Raw genomic sequence first — 19,475 nt, 5'->3', positions numbered from 1 at the left:
CATAAAGAGTGACCGTTGTTGGGCAATAGTGGCGCACGCCTTTAATCCCAGCACTTGGGAGGCAGAGGCAGGTTAGTTCAAAGCCAGCTGTCTTTGAACTCCCAGAGTTGGTCTACAAAGTGAGTTTTAGGGCAGCCAGGACTACACAGAGAAACCTGGTCTCAAAAAAAAAAAACCAAAAAAATAAAAACAAAAAGAGAGTCATAGAAAAGGCCTCTCTCTAGGTACCAGAAACAATAATTGTGTCACTACTTACCTTTAATCCAAGCACTCAGGGGGCAGAGGCAGGTGGGTCTCTGACTTCAAGGTCAGCCTGATTCACAGAGTGAGTTCCAGGTCAGCCAAGGCAACATAATGAGATCTTGTCTCCCTAACCCCAACAAAAGGTATCAGTGTGTACAATTTTGAAATTACTTCAAAATTCTGAGTTCATCTGAGTGGTCACATACTCTTGAGCGGCATTAAATATTTGGTTTTTATAATGTATAAGCCTGAGATGGAGGAAGGCCTCTTACATTTTACACAGCTCTTCTGCTGAGCTCGTTAGGTACTTCACCAGACAAAGGGGAAATGAAAAGGGGTGACCAAGAACTCAGCAGGAAGGTATCCGATGGGTGGTCTCTTCCAGAACACTGGTGCCCAGCTGCTCTCACATTGTACACTGCTCACTTCAGCGCCTCAAAGGCAGAACCTGACAGCTCTCCCAGAAAGCTCCAGGCTTCCCAAGGACGCTGAGGCCCGGCAGTCTTCCATCTCCACCGACGACCAAGGCAGCTGACAGAGCGTTGGTCCCCAGCACTGGTTTAGCATAGATAGACTCTTAGTATATGCCAGGCTACTGGGGAAGGCGCTACTCACCACTTTGGTCATAGCATGCAAACTGCAGCATCAAAAGTCACTGGCCCAGTTCCCCAAACAGGAGGAATCCAACCATGCCCAGGGCCCAGGCAGCCTTCAGCTCCAGCCCCGCCACGCTTCCTCTGACGGCTAACTAGACACTTTAAACTTTTTGAAATGACTATCCTGTTACATGAACTCATCCTCTATGGCTGCTGGCGGGGGACCATCTAACATAACTACAGTAGGTCCACCCACTGAAGTCTGTAGGAAATGATCCGCCCTATACCGTTTGTCTTGTCATAAGGGGGGTTCGTTCATGTCGGTATACAGATACACGCGTGCGCACGTACAGAAGCTGCAAGACAGTGTTTTGCTCTGTTACCCTCTCTGTCCTCGCCTTTTCACAGGGCCTCTCTAACCACAAGTGAGCTAGGCTGCTTAGCCACTGGGTTCTTGGAACTGGGCTTCCCTTGTAATGCTAGGGTACGCGCATGAACAGCCATACCTGGCTTTTCACACGGGCGCCGGGGATTAAAAGCATGTCGTCATGCTGCCATCACTTGACCCTATACTCTTAATGCATTCCTAGTGCACAGTCCTCTCAGATTACCCGAGGTAAAAAAAAAACTAAGGGGTCCCTTCGTGCTTTGTATTCCTGAGCAGTCCATTTTAAACTTACGGACAGGAACTGTTTTCCTACATTAGGTACGATGTAGGTGCTGCCCTGTGCTGGAGCCCCACAGGATACCCCGTGCACGACGGCTAGCAGTATAGGTTTTACTTTACTGTTAGCTTTAATAGAGTTTGGCATCACTCTTGCAAACCATCTTGAGATATTGTTTTATGGCATTCGATGTATTGGCAGCATCTGGTAGAGGGACACTGTGAAGAGCTGCTCACTATGGGCCATGGTTAGGCCTAGTAGCCAAACAGGGTCATACGGAAGTAGGTTCATCTATGCTGTACTGCGTTGTGTGCCGTGTACTGTGTTCTGTGTACCATGTGCTGTGAACCATGTGTTGTGTGCAGTATACCATGAACCATGTACTATGTGCCATGTACCATGTATGGTGTGTGCCATGTACCATGTGTGCTGTGTACCGTGTGTGTCGTGTACCATGTGTGCCATGCACCATGTACTGTATACCATGTACATTGTACCATGTGTCACGTCTGACGGGGGCTACAGGGTAAGAAGTCATACTGGACATAATTAAAATGACAGACCTTTGGGCTTACGTTTCAATTTTAGATATATTCAAATAAGTTTTCTTTTACTCCATGAGCAAAACTGCAAAATAAAGGGAGTGCAAACTAAGATGTCATTACTTGAAAAGGTGGTTTAGTTTGTTTATAAACATAGCAGCAAGGACACATCGGGCACTTGACACCTTCTTAAACTTAGTGAAATATAGAAATGAAACAGAGCTGCTATGTTCAGATTCTGTGGCCTGGGCTTTGCGCAAGCACTGGCCCAGTTACTGCCGATTATCTTGGGGCAACACCACCTTGTCACTGCTTTCCCTCTCCTCGGTCATGTTTGCCTCGGAAGATAACAGAGACCACAGAAGAGGGAACTAATGGCAGCGTTCTCACGGCAACAGGGTCCCTGAAATCGGAAGAGATGTGCGTGTGTATCTGTGTGTATGTATGTGTGTCTGTGTGCGTGTCTCTGTGTGTGTTGCCCTCAAAGCTTCCCCAGACTGTGTATTCAACCTCCAGTAGGGAAAGAGATTTGTGTGTGTTTGTGTGTGTTTGTGTGTGTATGTGTGCTGCCCTCAAAGCTTCCCCAGACTGTGTACTCAACCTCCAGTAAGGAAAGAGATTTGTGTGCATTTGTGTGTGTGTGTGTGTGTGTGTGTGTATTTGTGTGTCTGTTGACCTCGAAGCTTCCCCAGACTGTGTACCCAACCTTCAGTAGGGAAAGAGATGTGTGCGTGTGTGTATGTGTGTTGATCTCAAAGCTTCCCCAGACTGTGTGCCCAAATTTGCTTCTCCAGTACAGAAGACGCAACTCCAAGATGAAAGAGTTCCAGGTTCCAGAAGCTTCCCCTCGCAGCCTACAGTCTCCTGCCAGGACACAGTAAACCTTTTAACCCCAAGGTACTGCCATCTCCCAGAGCTGCCCCATCTCCCAAGCTGGGCAGATACAGAGAAGCTAGTACTAATGGGCCTGAATGCCAAATGCAGAGTTAGTAATACAAATGTAAAGCTCACCCACAGAAACCCAAAAGGACAAAATGCTTGCTTTTGCTTTTGTTTTTATTTTTTGTTGTCAGAAAATACAGCTGCCAACAGAAGGAAATTTCTTTCGGTAAGAGAAATGTTTCAAATCCTGCCAACTAATCTAAGGGGGAAAGAAGAACCTTAAGGCGAAGTTGGACCTTTTTCAGGACTTTAATTAGTTATAAAAAAAATATTTTTAAAACCAAAAAGATTTCCTGTTTATACCACAAAAGTGATGAAAAACTACAAATTCTTCCATACAGTGTCACTGGTTTCTCTGATTTTACAATCCTATCAGCATAACATTTCATAAATATAAAGGGTGAGAAAATAAATAGTAAAGTAGAAACTGCCCGCAGCTCAGTTGGTTTATTAAGTGCTAACGGTACAAGATACAGAGTAACGTATTTAGATGAACTACTGTATTAATCACCATTCACACATGTGAAAAAACTATGTCCTGAGTGATGTAACTTGTCCCTGCTCAGTGGAACTGGTCATCTGTCCAAGTCACAGCTTGTAGACAGCTCGGTAAGAATTCAAACCAGAGCTGGTCAACGTCAGAATCACGGCTTTTAACTAAGTGAAACCAGGGATCCTTAAAACTATCCATTTTTCAAACTGATGTGTTCCCTCTGGCACTTCCTATGATTAAGATTTAACCACAGTTAACATAGCATTTTGTGCTCTACTCTTTGAAGCCTTCTGTTTCCCCGGAGCGTGATCTGCAACGTCTACCTGATATTCTAATATAATTCAGCATAAATTTAACCACCCCCGACTTCTCGGTGTGGCTGCTCTCTTTTCAGAGCTGACAGGCCTCGGGACTGCTGCTTGGGACACAGGTGACTGACACACTGCTGTGGCCACACATAAACATCTTTATACACCCATGGCCTTTCGAAAGCTTTGTAGTTTTTAAACTTCTGGCAGTAATAAGGTAACGGGTCTCATCACACTTCGGGGAGAAATATTTTAAATATTCACAGCTTGATAAGGAGGGTTATTTTCATTAATTTCGTTTTGAGAATGCATGGGTCTTGCAACGTAGCCCGAGCTAGGCTCAAATGTAACAGTGACTCTCCTGCCTGGCCTCCAAGCGCTACAGTTACAGATATGTGCCACTAAGTCTAGCATAGGTTACTCCTATAACCTACAAGTCTCTGTGTTTAGTGATGGACTAAGTTCTCTCCATCTAAGCCACTGACTATGCCCTCCCCGTTTTCCTACGAGGCTGAACTCAGAGTGCACTCAGGTACCATCCTGCTCTAAGCCAGGGCCCTGGGAGCAACAGGTTATCCTCCCACACCCATCACCTTGAGGACATCATCTTCTCCTGCAGTTCCCTGCCCTCCCCAAAGCTCCACTGCCTCCTGGCTGGGCTATTTCAACAGCCTCTGACTTTTTGCCTCTAGTCTCTCTTCAAGTGCAATCCACCACACATTGCCAGACTAACCTTTCGTCTCCATTGCCATCATGGAACCGCGGTGAGGACCTCACCCAGGCTGAACTTCCAACTGCACCACAGGGCAACCCTCTCCTTGCTCTCCAACCTGCTCCCCTTCTCCTGGCCAGCACTCCTGTCTCCCAAGGAGGCTCGTGGGACTGAAGCCTGGGAGGAGGAAGTGTGGGCAGCAGCGTGGGACTGTGCTCTGTTCCTCACCAAAGGGCCACAGCTCCAGGCAAGCCACACTCATGAGAGGGCACCGGGTCACTAAGCCCTGCCCTGGCCTCTGTGGACTGTTCTGGATGGGCTAGCTGGCTCCTACCATGGCTTTGGCTGATGGCTAAAGTTCAGGCTACTGTGACCTCTCTATTCTATCAGGAAAGACCCAGACACCCTCCTGACTCAGTCTTCACTGCTAGCACACTGACCACACCTCATTAAACTTTCCTAGCACTTCTTCAGATGCGCTACCCTCATCACCCATGTGGTCACATGGTAACTTGTGCTTCCAAGCAAGGGGAAACATTTCTAGTATCTCCAGAGATTAGCAGAGCCATAACTTGACACCAGCGGGCCTTCAACAACTGTAAAGTCAGACCAAAAGGTCAGCAAGACCAACCTACAACCCCGCATGCAATTCCGGAAGCTCATAAAATCAGCTTCCACCAGGCAAACCCATGCTTCCAAGTGACAAAGAGATCACGCTGGAAGTCCATGCTGAAGCGGCTGCCTGCTCTGTGGAGACATAAATCTGAAAACACAGAAATTCCCCCTGCTCTTCACGGCCGCGTCTCTGGATTCATTCACCCCCTTAGAACTGACAGGGCCATGGACCTCTGTGCAGAGATTCACATCTGTGAAAACTGGAGAAGCCTGTCTTTCTGAAGCTCATTCCTGAAATCCTGTTGGCAAGGCAAGTTCCCTATCTCACTGTGGGCCTTAGCTAAAGGGACCATAGCCCTAACATGTCTCTATACAGTCCCGTTCCTAGAGCCAATTCACGTCAGCACTTGGCTCCTCCCCAGGTCTTCCATAGATGGTTTTCGGGTTTCCTGTCCATACCATGTTATAGCATGGCAGTGAGGTGGCGATCCACAGGTCACCAGATTGACCCACAGCATCCTGTAAGAACCAAGTGTCATCAATGTTATAATCAGATGCCAGGAATGTGGTAATGGGGCCATGATAACTTACCTCCTCTTCCCTACCCACACTCTGAACCAGCGGGGAGGGCCACACAGGGGCCACCTCCCAATGCTACAATAAGGAACCTCCACATGAACTACCTGGTCCAACTACACTTGAAGTCTTTTCCACAGAAGACACCCAATAAGGCTTTCCTGGAGGAGCAGAGCTGAAGTCAGCCCTCTCTGTGGTTACAGGAGCACACAGGGCCTTTCTCCTCCAGAACTGCACAGCCAAGACAGCAGGTCTGGAGGACACAGGTGTGAGGGAGGGAGATGCCCTCCACAGGAGCAGGCAAGGAGCAAGGGAGGTTCCCCCAAATAGGTCACCTCCCTGGGCAAAGAATGGTGATGATAACATCTAAGCAGTCTGTAACTCTGCTCAAAGGCCACAGTGCCAGGACAGACACACTTACACAGGCACGGGCACAGAACACAGAGTGCTGCAGGTGTGGCATGTCCCAGCTACGCAGTTGCCTGTGCCCGGCAGCCAGGGTAGGTGTAGGAAAGATGCAGAGCAACAGCCAAGGGTGAACTTTTGTTAGAGTTCTACAAGAAGGAAGAGGGGCTGTGCCCCGATTATACACAGACTGGAACGCTAAAACTGAAGCCGTTAGGGTGGTACTGTGATGGAGGAAGGTCATTGGTTAATTAAATAAAGAAGCTGCTTGCCCTGATAGGTTAAAACATAGGTGGGAGGAGTAAACAGAACAGAATGCTGGGAGGAAGAGGAAGTGAGGTCAGACTCCACAGCTCTCCTCTCGGGGACAGACGCCTCAGAGAGACACAATGCTCCACTCTTGCGGGCAGAGGCGAGAGCTTTACTCTCTGAGGCACACGCAATGAAGCCCCGACCCAGGATGAACGTAGGCTAGAATCTTCCTGGTAAGCGCACCTTGGGGTGCTACACACAGATGATTAGAAATGGGCTAAATTAATATGTAAGAATTAGCCTAGAAGAGAATGGGCCAAGCAGTGTTTAAAAGAAGAGTGTTCGTGTAATTATTTCGGGGCATAAGCTAGCCAGGCAGCCCAGGGTGCTGGGGACACAGCCCCGCCGCTCCTATTACTACAGTACTGAAAACAACAGTTTTGGGGTCACACGTGAAAACAAAAGCTGAAGCTCTGACCCTGAAGCAGACCTACAGAAGGCCAAGGTCAAAACACCTAGTACAGGAAGAAAAGGAATGCCAACGGAGGCTGCAGGCGGGAAGACTCAGGTCCCCAATGATCTGCTCATCGAAGTTCAGAACAAGAATCAAGAGATGGGTGGTCAGGAAACCTAAGCTGTTAAGGAAGCTGCTACTCTCTGAACATGAACAGCTTGCCCTGGCAGCACCATGCTACCAAGCCCTGTACTTCTCACTCCCTAGACTACCTCAAAGCAGCTCTTCTTTAAATGCATAGAAACCATAAGCCAGGCAGTGATGGCATACACCTTTAACCCAGCACTCTGGAGGCAAAGGTAGGCAGATCTCCTTGAGTTCGAGAACAGCCTGACCTACAAAGCTAGTTCCAGGACAGCTAGGGCTGTTACACAGAGAAACCCTGTCTCAAAAAGCAAAAAAAAAAATAAATAAATAAAAAGGAAAAGGAAAAAGAAATCATTCTGGCTTACAATGAATAAACTGTTCCCAACAGATGCTGTCGCTTGTCAATTTCTCTTGGCATATACTTATCACACTTCAGAATTACTCCTGAAACAAGTTCCTAGTCAGACCATGGCAGAAAAGAGAGTAAAATGTATCAATAAATACAAAGTTACTTATCCTGGAGGGCCATTGTTTTAATAGTACTTTCTCCGGCTACTCACTTTCCCTTGTATCCTAACTAGCGTGCCAAAGAATGGCTACAAATTATCCACATTGATGTAAGAAAGTAACATTCCTCCTAACAGCCCAAATACATTGTAACAATCTATATAGTCCATTTTCTGAACCCTTTCCCTTTCCAAAGTATACACACTGAAAAAAAAACAGTCTTCCAGTCTTGCTTTGGGGGTTACAAATGGCAACAAGAGCTGACCCTATGAACCTGAACCAGACCAAATAAAGGCAGATCAGAAAAAGGCTGTCAGCAAACCCCAGCATACAGGAAAGAGTAGAGAAGAAAGACCCGTGGGCAGAAGCAGCATGGGAGAAGACTCAGGGCCCCAAGGGAGTCCTCACCATGGCCCTGGGTAGCAGCAGTCAGGAAGATGGGTGCCACAGGACCATGTCAGAAACAGTCCAGTAGTCAGGTGGGCTCTAAAAACACATGGAGATTTTAATTCAACAAACCGACTGGCTGAGAGGGAGTCTACACTTTGTGAGAAAGACACCAGCAACTTTTACAAGATTCGAACTCCTGCTTTCAATGCTTGAAGCAGCATCTTCTCAGGACCTTCTCCCTTCCTGACTAGGAAGTGAAACGAATCCACGACCAGATACAACAGTGGGCTGGAGTGGACAGTACTCTCCCGGTCTGCCTGATACAGGTCGGACTGGTTTAAGTACTGTGTTGTGATTAATTAACAGGAGCCCAATGACAGGAGCTCATCTCTGAGTTCTAAACCACTGAGAATTGCAGAAAGACAATCGTCAGCCATTCTCCAAGGTGTAAACAAGCCTGAATTTCTGTGACTCCTCCACAAAGTGACCATCCCTCCTTCGCCATCAAAGACCATGGCCATGCAAAAGCTAGGGCAAAGACTTTGCAGCTGAATGAAGCAGCAGAGCCTGCTTCTAAAACTGCCAGCACAGCTGAGCCCCTACTGTGTGCTCAAGAAAGTCCAGAAATTACCTGTTGTGTTGTTTTGCCCTTACGAATGCACTGACAATACAAAGTTTTCCTTTTCTGCTGGGCACTCACAGCTAAACGGAATGAATCATAGCATCCCAGTCGCTCTCAGCGCTCCTCACAAACTCGGTATGTGCTTCATGCAGAAGCTTGTTTTTATTTTTCTACACATTTGCTTTTAATTTCTGTACATGCATGCTTCCCCTACATATGTATAAACCACCTCCATGCTTGGTACCCACAAAGTCAGAAGAGGACAGTGGGTCCCCTAGAACTGGAGTTATGGGCAATTGACAGCTGCCATTTGGGTGCTGGGAACTGAACCGTGGTCCTCTGTGAGAGCAGCTAGTGCTCTGTTTGCTGAGCCATCTCTCCAGCCCCTACTTTAAGCCTGCTTGGTTTTTTTTCCTTGTTATTGTTGTTTTTGCTTTTGGTTTTTGGTTTTGTGGTTTTGCTTTGGTTTTTGCTTTTTGTTTGTTTGTTTGGTTGGTTGGTTGGTAGGTTGGTTGGTTGGTTTTTCAAGACAGGGTTTCTCTGTGTAACAGCCTTAGCTATCCTGGAACTCGCATAGTAGACCAGGCTGACCTCAAACTCACAGAGATCCACATGCCTCTGCCTCCTGAGTGCTGGGATTAAAGATGTGCAGTACCATACCCAGCTCCTGTTTATTTTTTTTTAATAAGTGGAAAAGTGGTAAGGATAAGTAGTAATTCAGATACATGAAACTCTGAAGATCAACACTCCTGAAACAAAGATTAAAATTTTAAGGATACCAAAAACATATTACGTTTTAACTAGAAACCCAATGTATTCAAGCTTGTAACAGTATATTGAATCCTGAAGGTCAGTACTATAAATGTACAAAAGCCAGAAATAGACCATGTGAGTTTTTTAACTTTTTACGTCTGTGTGTGTGTGTGTATGTGTGTGTGTGTATACACCATGGCACTCCTGTGGGGATCACAGGACAACTTACAGAAGTCCAGTTTTTTGTTTCTTTCTTTCTTTCTTTTTTACACCATGTGGTTCACAGGAACTGAACTCGGGTCGTTAGGTTGGGCAGCGAGTGGCTTTACACTCTGAGCCATCCCACCAGCCCTGGAATATAGCATTTCTATTTGGAAAAGTAGTACCACTACTCTAGAGTTATCACTCCTTTTAAAAGGCTATGGGCAAGGAACACACCCAATGGCATGCAGGTCTAGATGACATGTGACAACTTTATATACACCTATGCAGGTTCTAAGTGTCACTAAAGGGATAAATTCTGAGAGCTGCTTCCTTCTATGAAGGCATGCTGTGAGCAGCCTAGGGTATACTTACACAAAGATGCTAGGATATCCACTGGGTAATGTGATGCACTATGCATGCAGTCCTTCAAAGACCAAGTGTTCTTATATGGCAGGTTTTGACTCTGTGTACGGTTGTGGAGATGGTCTGTTGTCTCTTGTGTGTTACCAGAAGCAGTCCACAAGTATTTCAGATGCTCACACTCACAAGACAGTGTTCATACCAAGGATCAGAATGATAGAATATCACAACAGCAAGCCTTGTAGCATCCTGGGCAACTCCGCCATGGGCAGTGAGAAAAAGATGCCCAGCGAACGGTACCCTGGATAAACACTGGGGAGAAACTTCAAGAAAACCAGTTCTGCAATGAGATAAATAATTCAACGCTGGCTGTGCCTTGTAAACGGTGAGGGAAGGACCATCACAAAGTCCACTTTGTGATGAGCCTGTGTCTTTCAGGTTGAGGAGAGGGGGCCTCACAGACTAAAATCCATTAATAGCCAACCTGCAGCCCCTCAGTTTCTCTCCGGGAAATGATTCTAAAAAGCTCATGTGTACGAGATCTGTCTGTTCCTCATATCTGCCTAAGGTTTGGGCCACAGGCTGACAAGTGCACCTGCCCTGGCTTCATTCGGCTATACCCATTCCATACTGCAAACTTGGAAAATTATATTTAAAAATCTCCAAAGCTACATTCTATCCCCCTATAAGATGACAATTACTATTCCTACCTCCACATTCTCCCTAAGCCTACCTCAGGATTCAGTGAGAACTGTTTGTATAGACAGCTTGGTAAAATGCTAACGCACCAAGTCCGTGCTCTGTGAATGCCAGCTATTTGGATCAGTCCCTTGGACCAGTCTTCTTTGAGAACTTTCATCTTTCTGTCCCAGACTAGGAAGAACGATAATTCTCCGAGAGCTTCATTAAATCTTCTCTTTCCTGAAAACGGGGCTTCCTCATGTTCTAGCTGCCGTTCACATCTCAAACTCCAGCCCCGAACTTATTCTATGTTTAACCCCTTCCTTACCCAACAATCACAAGTCTGGAGATGAGAAGACACTTGTTCTGAGTCTGGGGAACCTGGAGCTCCCAGAGACTTGGGTCTGACAGAATCAGACATTTATACTTCAAAACTCACTGAACCTGCCCAGGCCACTGGCCAGAAAAGATACTGTCACCTAGTATTTGAAGAACAGCAGTTCTAGGAGAAAGGACAAATGGTTATTTTCTAGAAAGACACCCATAACCCAATGCAGAGAGCACTGTGAAGCTGGGGAGACCGACTACTCCCTCGACACTGACACTTTCAGGACCAGAGACTTGGCGGCCCCTTCTGTGTAACCAACAGCATCAGCATCACCGGGGTAACTGCCGTGTGGTCATCCTGCTGGATGGAGGTGCATGCAAGTGTGAACTTTGAAATGAGCAGTCTGGCGAAAGTGAAAACCGTGTGGCCCTTCACCACTGCGGGCCACTTGCTCGTCTGCTCATCAGTTAAGACTGTCGTCTGAGGAATCTTTTATATTAAAAACAAAATCAAGGACTGGACAGATTGCTCGGAAAGTACAGGCATTAGCTGCCGGATCTGATGCCCTGTTTAGATCCCAGGGTTCACATGGTGGAAAGAGAGAACCAACCTCCACAAGTTGTTCTCAGACCTCCATAAGCACACTGTGGCATGGGCACACACACGCGCACACATGCACACACACACACACACACACACACACACACACTAATTAAATAAGTCTAACATTTTTTTAAACTTGATGGGTACAGCGACTAAAGGTCGGCTGATGAAAACAGCAACTGCTCACCCACTAGGCCATATTGCTTTACCCCGCGCTTCTGGCACAGTGCGTGCCCACTTGGCCTCACCATATCCTTGGGTGGGTGGTTGGATCAGAATCCCCATTTGTAAGATTCCTATCTGGCCTTTCTGCCGTAGGAGTTCAAGTTTCCAGCCAGCACAGAGTATGAATGTACGGTCTCCACAAATGTTTTCATCCCCGCAGAAGAGGAAGTGTCTTGAAGGTCAAAGGGGCACTCTGAACATTTGTGTGCCAAAGCATCGCAAAATGCCACAGACACAGCAAGCGCAAATGGGCGGTGTGGACAGGCACAGCGCGAGCTGGCAAGGCTCCGCCAAAGGACATGCTGTGTGGTTGCAGGGTATCACTCATACTTTTAAAGCCCCTCTTTCTTATCTCATGCAAGAGAAGGTGGTCTGGCTGCAACAGCAGCTCAGATGCTATATGCAAGCAGATGCTAGAACCGAGCAGAGTAGAACTCACGCTCCTCCGCCACAGACTGCGGTGGGAAATCCTCAGTCTCCTCAGCTGAAAGATGCAGTAAATTCCACCTAATACCTGGAGTTGCTCTTGATGAGTAGCTAAGAGACCCATTAAAACACTCAGTACAGGCTATCCGGTGTAACTCGGTGGCACAGCCTGTGTTTACTATGTAAAGTCCTGGACTCAACGCCTGACTCCCACAGTCGTCCTCCGATCTCCACACGCATGCTGCTGGCACAGTAACATGTGTGCGCAACACACATGCTCACACGCACATGAGTGCACATACATACATACACAATTATGGATTATTGTTAGTTATCTTTTGAGATATCTTGTTCTTTGCTTTTCTTCAATGCCCAACAACAATTTAATCAAGACTTTAAAACTTTCAGGTAGATATTTTTCTGACATGATAAACATATCTAAAACTAATTAAAGCAAAAAATCCAAACACAAACAAGATTAAGTACATAAGAATATATAAGCTACCAAAATGGAGGCTTTTAAGTTTCCTCTTAAGATTAATGGTTAACAGTTCACGGGCTCCACCCATACATAAAGTAATTGCCAGGCCCACACACTATAAAATACACCTGATATTAAGGCATTTCTTGTCGTAGAGTTATGCTGAAACTGACTGTATTACTCACCTAGAACACTAGCAGGCACTGCCTCGGAAGCTAATGTATGATTATTATTCTTGAAGGGACATCTCAGTGTTTACCTGCTCATGTTAAACATACTTAATGGCTTAAGTAATATGTGCACCTGTAATTGTTTCAAATATCAACAAAACAGATTTCTACAATGTCCAGTTTCTCAGAAAATTAAAAAGGAGACATTATTGCACCCCTTCGAAGGTTAGGTAGTCCCCCAACCTGCTACAGAGCTAAAAAAAAACAATTAGCAAGGTATCAGACACAGTGCCAACCTAAGCAACTGCTTTAAGATGATGTCCTCAAGAAGAAACTACACACCAGTGCTAGCACACATCTGATTCTCGGCTGTTGTCCACACAAAGGCTGGGGTAGAGTCTCTCTTGGTAGCAGTGACTCTATGCCTGAGCCTGTGTTGATAAAAGAAATATATGGTGTAAAACTCAAACCCACCACATGACCGCTGCTTCCGAGTCACTGCTGAAGTCACTGCTGAAGCCGAGAGAAGAGACAGCCCCAAGCTCTCACTTGGTTTATCAGCCCCTGAAGCCCACACTGCAGGAGGCAGCCGACACCTTCCCATTACCTTACAGCTCAGAGAGAAATGACCTCGAAAACACATGCTGGCTAAACCAAACAAAAGAAGGCATCTTAAAGGACCTTTCAAAACCTGAAACTAGGAAGCTGAAGAAGTACCAGAAATACATTGCCACCAAAGAGCTGGCACACGGCCTCTGAAATGGTAATTGGAGCACCCAGGTATTATACTAAGAGACCCTAAAACAAAGATACAAAGTTCCAGGGAAGACATCTCCATTTGCAAACAAAAAATAAGTAAAATAATATCTATAACCAAACAAAAACAATTAGCAACAGAAAGTTTGTTTCGATGTTAATATTCAGGATTTTCGTAACTTGTTAGCCCATATATTGCTAAAATCCACCATTCAGAAGCTTTTCTGCATTTGTCAATCGACGTCTCTCCTCTGTTACTAGCAACCATGTTGTACATAATCCACTTTCTACAACTGAACTGCCTCTGAACATAATTTACATATTAAACTGGTTTATACATACTCCACTAAACACCAGGTAAGTATTCAGGCCAAGGTTATTATTTTTCCCCGATCATTTAAATAATGTATTCATTTCTACAACACCCACGTAGGACCGCAACTGCCTCAATATGATTAACTCCCTCCAAGTGGGAAGCACGGCCCTGGAAGCACATGTCACCCACAAGCTATCTTCTGAAGGCCCCGGGGACCTTGCCTGAATACGTAACAGGCAACTGAAAGGAGGTTCCAGAAGAGAAGACACAGAAGGAGAACGTGGCCAAGTCTGGTTACCACAGGATTCGTGCTCAGCCTCTGATGACCCAACTCCTACAGAGTGTCCACGTTAGACTAGGAAAAGAGAAAGGTTACAATCAGACCGGCTTCAATGCTTACCACCTTCTTCCTATGACCCTGAGCCTTTCCCCAGTGGGCTTACCATACACTAACAGGTAGTAGATTCTGCCTGAAAAGTCTGGAATACCACTAACAATGAAAAGACGGTTACAACAGTTACCCAATCCACAGTCAAGGATCAGTAATCTCCATCACACGCTCAAAGAACTCATGGACTTCTTCCTCACACGCCACCCTCGTCAGGTGCCTGCTGCCTCCACGAGCAGCACCACCAGTCAGCCAAGAGGGCGATGTGCTAGAAACTGACATCCCCAGAGACCTCTCTTCCAGGACACATCCATCTATCTTCAAGCCGGATTCACTGAAATTCCTACAAATTTCTCACATCATGTCCACTGCTCTCCCTCCCCAAGGACGCCAGTCGAGGCCACACTGGCATCAATCCCAACAAAAGCAGACCGAACACTGCCGACATTCTTCCACCTTCCTTCCACCCACTCTCATTTCATTCTGAAGACAATCCTGCGCTGTCAATCAGCCTGAACCCTCAGTACTACTGCTGTATTCCAAAACCCCAAATTCCACAACGTGTCAACGCTGCCTAAGCTGGATGCTACCTGCCTCGAGGGTCTCATCTCGAAACTCCATGATGGCTTAAAGCTGCCACCTCCCCCAGGTCAAAGGGCACTGCTGCCTCTTAACGTTCTCAAGTGTTCCTTGGCACCAAAATACAGATGACAACACTAAAGCCATTTCTCAGTGGTTGAGTCCACACAGTGGAGGAACTCCCAGTGTCTGCAGCACCTGGCCTCACAGCAGCTTGGCTCTCTGAAGCTCTACCAAGTGTCACGTGTCACCACTGTGTTCCCAGACTGCACTACTATACCTTTCAGGTGGTAGGTACCCCCCCCCCAAAAAAAAAAAACAGCTGAATCGAAAACAGAACAGAAAAAACTATCAAGAGTCCGGAAAGCCAAGCCTATAGCCTACACGGGCAACATGGGGCTCAAATGACCACTGAGAAAGTATCTACCTGATTCAGCATCAACAGCCACTAACACACCAGAGAGCCAGTCAACCTTTACCCACCAAAGCAGGTTTCTCCATTTCAAAGCAAAAACAAAACAGACACTTCCACCTAAAAGAAAAAAAAAACTTCATGTTTGCAAGGCCTGACAAGTAAAATGTAGTCGGGACGATGAACCCATGATCCTACACTGAAAACAGTCATCAAATGTTGGAATAACCATCTCTGCTTTTTTCAGAATAGATAATCACGGGGGTGGGGGGATTTTAACACAGTGGAGCAAACAGTGGTCGTTTAGGAGCCTGGCTCTCGTGGGCTCCAGAACTCTGAAGACAGAAGGCACTCCCCCAAGCCACTCCATGAAGAACCCAACCCTCCTAGAGCTATCTCGGTTGTCCAGGAGACGAGCCCACGCCTCCCGCACAGTGCACAGTAGGAGGCACAGGAGTCAGGAGTGCCTGGGGGAGCACTAACTGACCAGTAACTCAGTGGCCAGCTAGTGGCAGCCCATTTAATTAATCTCTTGGCTCTAATTTTTTAATCTATGAAGTCAAAAAGTTGAGCAGGCTCTCTAAGATCCTCACATTCTAAATATCTGAAGGTGCGGGTGACTGTAAAGTTCAACTCTATATAACAGAATCTTTATGATGGGTGCTTTCTATTATAGCCCAGCTGATCTCACGTAAAATGTTAATACATTGATAAAAGACACAGACAATGAGTGTTTTAATTACCGTTCCTGCTCTTGACGCCACCATTCTACTCTGACCTTCATCCACATCTGCAACATGAGTGATACTCAAGTTGAAGTAAGCCATTACACCTTTGCGTTTTATAGAAAAATATGTTTACTCCCATTTTTTTTTATTTTAAATACCACAAGTCATCTTCAATTGCCAAAGATTTTTAGAAGACTAAATAAACAGTTTTCTTAAGAGGACTGGGGCTGGAGAGATGGCTCAGCAGTTAAGAGCACTGGCTGTTCTTCCAGAGGACCTGGGTTCAATTCCCAGCACCCATATGGCAGCTCACACTGTCTCTAACTCCAGTTCCAGGGCATCCAACACCCTCATACAGACACACAAGCAGGCAAAATACCTAAATAAATAAGTAAATAAATGTTTTACAAGAGGACTATTTTATTTCACAAACTGACAGCTAGAGAAACCAGTGAAGAAACAAGAATGCTAAGTTCTAATTTTTAAATGGCATAAAAGAAGAACTCTTCTGAATGACACACAAATGTGTCTGCATACAAATAAAGAGCCACAGAGGACCAATGTCTTCCTTCAGCCAAGCACAACCTCTCAAAGGTCCTTCCCAAGGCTGTCAAGCACACCTAGCTGTGCCTGTGGGAGTGCATGTCCTCTGCGTAGAAATCGCCCCAATTTGGGGAGTCATCACTTTCTTCAGAACAACTTTCAAGAGCCCTGCTTTCTAGGTGCACAAGCTGCTCAGTCCTGAGCATGCTCACTGTTGTGATGCCTGACTTACAGGTGTTGTTTATTAGATGATCACGGCGCCTGCCATGAAACCAAAGGTCCTATCTGGATACAGAAGAAAGAGAACTACCACCGCCACGGTTCACCCTGGAGTGAAGACAGGCAAAAAGAAGCGTCTATGCTACTAGAGAGCAAACTCCCAGAGAGAAAGTCCTGCCTCTTACACAGAGTTCCACGGTGGAAGGCTTGCGCAGCCAGGATGAAAATGAACTTAAACGGGAGGTAACTAAACGGCAAGCAAACTTGATCATGCGCGGCAGCATATAAAATACAATTCCAGGTTTGAAAGAACTGTCCCAAACCTGGCTCCCACGCTGCACTATGGGGCATCCAGCAAATGCACAGGCCGGTGTAGCCCTATTCGTCGCTGAGAGGCAGGCCTGACTTTGCATCAGCATGCAGAAGAGGTTGTAATATGTCCTTGATGTTTAAAGTCAAACAGGAACCTAAGGTGCCCAACTCTCAGTAAAACCAAGGCTAACAGAGAACACTCCCGTCAGAGGAAGTATTGGAAACATTCCGTAAGTCAAACAAATAAAAAACTAGAGCCAGCCTAGATGAATCCACCCATGCAGTATGTTAACACCGAGTCTCTGGCAGCATTAACATTGGCATCTGTATTCCCAACCTGCAGCGCTAGGTAACTAGTTTATTTTTTTCCTTGAAAGAGAAAAATAAAAGCTGAGAATTACTATCATCTACATATTATGTCTCTATTCTGTCCTCTGTGTCAAAGACATGGGAAAGGGAATAAATTTTAAAACTGATGTCAAAATAATTCCACTGATTAAGCCAGTTTAACCAGAGCTTAGAATTTACATAAGTTTTTAAATAACTTATTTTTTTATCAAGAAAGTCTTTGAATTTTGAAAGCATAAACATGGGACAAAAATTTATAAACTTCAAATTTACTAATCTGTCCAGTTTTCTTTGGGAGGGAAACAATATGCCAAAAGAATATAAATAATCCAAATACACACTCCCAGGAAAGAATCTCAAATCATGAGTGTCACACTGAGGAAATTCACCTGTTACAAGCCTGTCAAAAATTCATAATGTCCCTTAATCAGCAGATTACCAGAAAGAGGGAAGGGGAATGTCATATTCACCCAGTGGACAAAACAGAAAAAAAAAATTTAAATAGCTCCTAAAATTCGTTGATCAAGTCCTTTTCCATTTCCAATATTTCCTTTTACTCTGTTGTTTTTTTTTCTTGCAGTTTTTCAGGGAAAATAAACTTTTCATAAGCAAACTGGAAGACTTAAAATGTCTCCTACTTATCACCTCGAAAGGCAATCCTTAGAGTTTGCTGTGCCCCAAGCCTCTAGCTTTCCGCCTCTTTATTATCGTTGTCAATGAATGGGCCCCAGTCAAATGAAAGCTGCCATTTTAGGGGGAAGACTGGAGGGCTTTCTGTTGTGCAACAGCGAGACAAAAACACTGCGCGACAGATGTACTCTGGGGGCTGGGGAGGATGCAACTTCATAAAACCGCTGCTCAAGTTATTTCTCGGCCATTACTGTAATGGAAACGTAATTATAAGCGGAATAAATCAGGTACCAAGCTGCTGGGTCATCGCCACTAAAATTTTTTGTCATCGTTAGAACAGATCTGTGAGGAAATAAAGAGATGTATTTTTCTCCCGTTGATTATCACACATATGAAGAGTATTCTCCCTCTTACTGAAAGAGAATTGGGGAAAAGTAACAGTGGACCCCTTAGGAAGGTGTCACCCACTGCAAAGACGGCTTCTTTTAAAATTAAAAAATAAAAATAAAAACCAGGGCTCTCATTAAATTATTTTAAAATAATTATTTAATATATTCCAGAGATCCAGTTCAGAGGATAGACACAGTTTAAGTAAGTTATTTAAATCGATTGCTAGATAATATACAACGGGAAACTAAAAAGTATACTTAGCAAGTGGAGAGCTGGATAGTGTATCTAATTCTAGCAATTCAAAGGAAACTCTCCATGTGGGTTGCTACTTTTCTTTTGTCCATTGTCTGTTCAGAAGAGGGAAGGGGAAAAAAAAAACTAGTTTAAAACCGAGGCGTGAACAGTCTCTAAAAGTGACCTCCTGGGAGAACCGTACTGCCCGGCCGCAGCACTCCCCGCGCCGCCCGCTCCACGGGGGCGCTCACAAAGCGGGCTGCCGGGCCGGAGTTTGGGGTGCGCTCCCACGGCGCGGGGCTCCTCGAGGCAGAGCCATCCGGAGAAAGGCGGCTCGGGAATGATGGCTGCTCGGGGCCGGCGGCTCCTTTCCCGGAGCCTCCTGACCAGTCCCCTACCCCCGCCAGCCGGTCGCCCCCTCCCCGTGCCGCTCGCCCCGCGCCGCCTCGCCCACCCCGCACCGCGGCCCGTCGCGCCCCGCCCGCGCTCCGCGCCCCCACCGGGCCCCGTCCCCGGTGCGAAGCAAACAAACAACGCGTCCCCCGCCGCCCTCCTTCCTCTCCCGCTGACCGCTCGGCCTCCAGCCACCTCGGTCGCTCGCGCTCCGAGCCGGCTCTCCGCGGGGGCACCGCGCAACCCCGCCGCTCCCGGGCCACCTGGCGACCCCCGCCCCCGCCCGGACCCCGACAGGCTGGGGGGGGAGGGGAGCGGGGACGCGAGTTGGGATCGCGGATTAAAGTCGCTATTATGCCGCCGCCTGCGGCCGGGCCAGCTCGGCAAGGTGGGGTCCCCCGGTCGCCCGCCCGCGCTCGCCCCAGCCCGGCTCCCTTTCTTCTCGTCCTCCCGCACTTGGGAGTCACCGGGGTGCCCCGGGAGCCCCTGGTTGCGGGCTCGGAACTCCGCGGCCGCCGCCGCCGCCG

At 46.6% G+C, this 19,475-nt stretch overlaps 1 protein-coding gene across 1 annotated transcript in view; it reads right to left on the bottom strand.

The window, feature by feature from the left end:
* Nucleotides 1–19,475, bottom strand: part of Chd7 (chromodomain helicase DNA binding protein 7) — a 179,361-nt gene that overhangs the window by 158,909 nt on the left and 977 nt on the right. The gene's annotated exons all lie outside the window — the stretch shown is intronic.

The sequence above is a fragment of the Microtus ochrogaster genome, linkage group LG5, assembly GCF_000317375.1.
Source record: "Microtus ochrogaster isolate Prairie Vole_2 linkage group LG5, MicOch1.0, whole genome shotgun sequence".
NCBI lineage: Eukaryota > Metazoa > Chordata > Mammalia > Rodentia > Cricetidae > Microtus > Microtus ochrogaster.
This window is presented reverse-complemented; position numbering and strand designations above follow the sequence as displayed.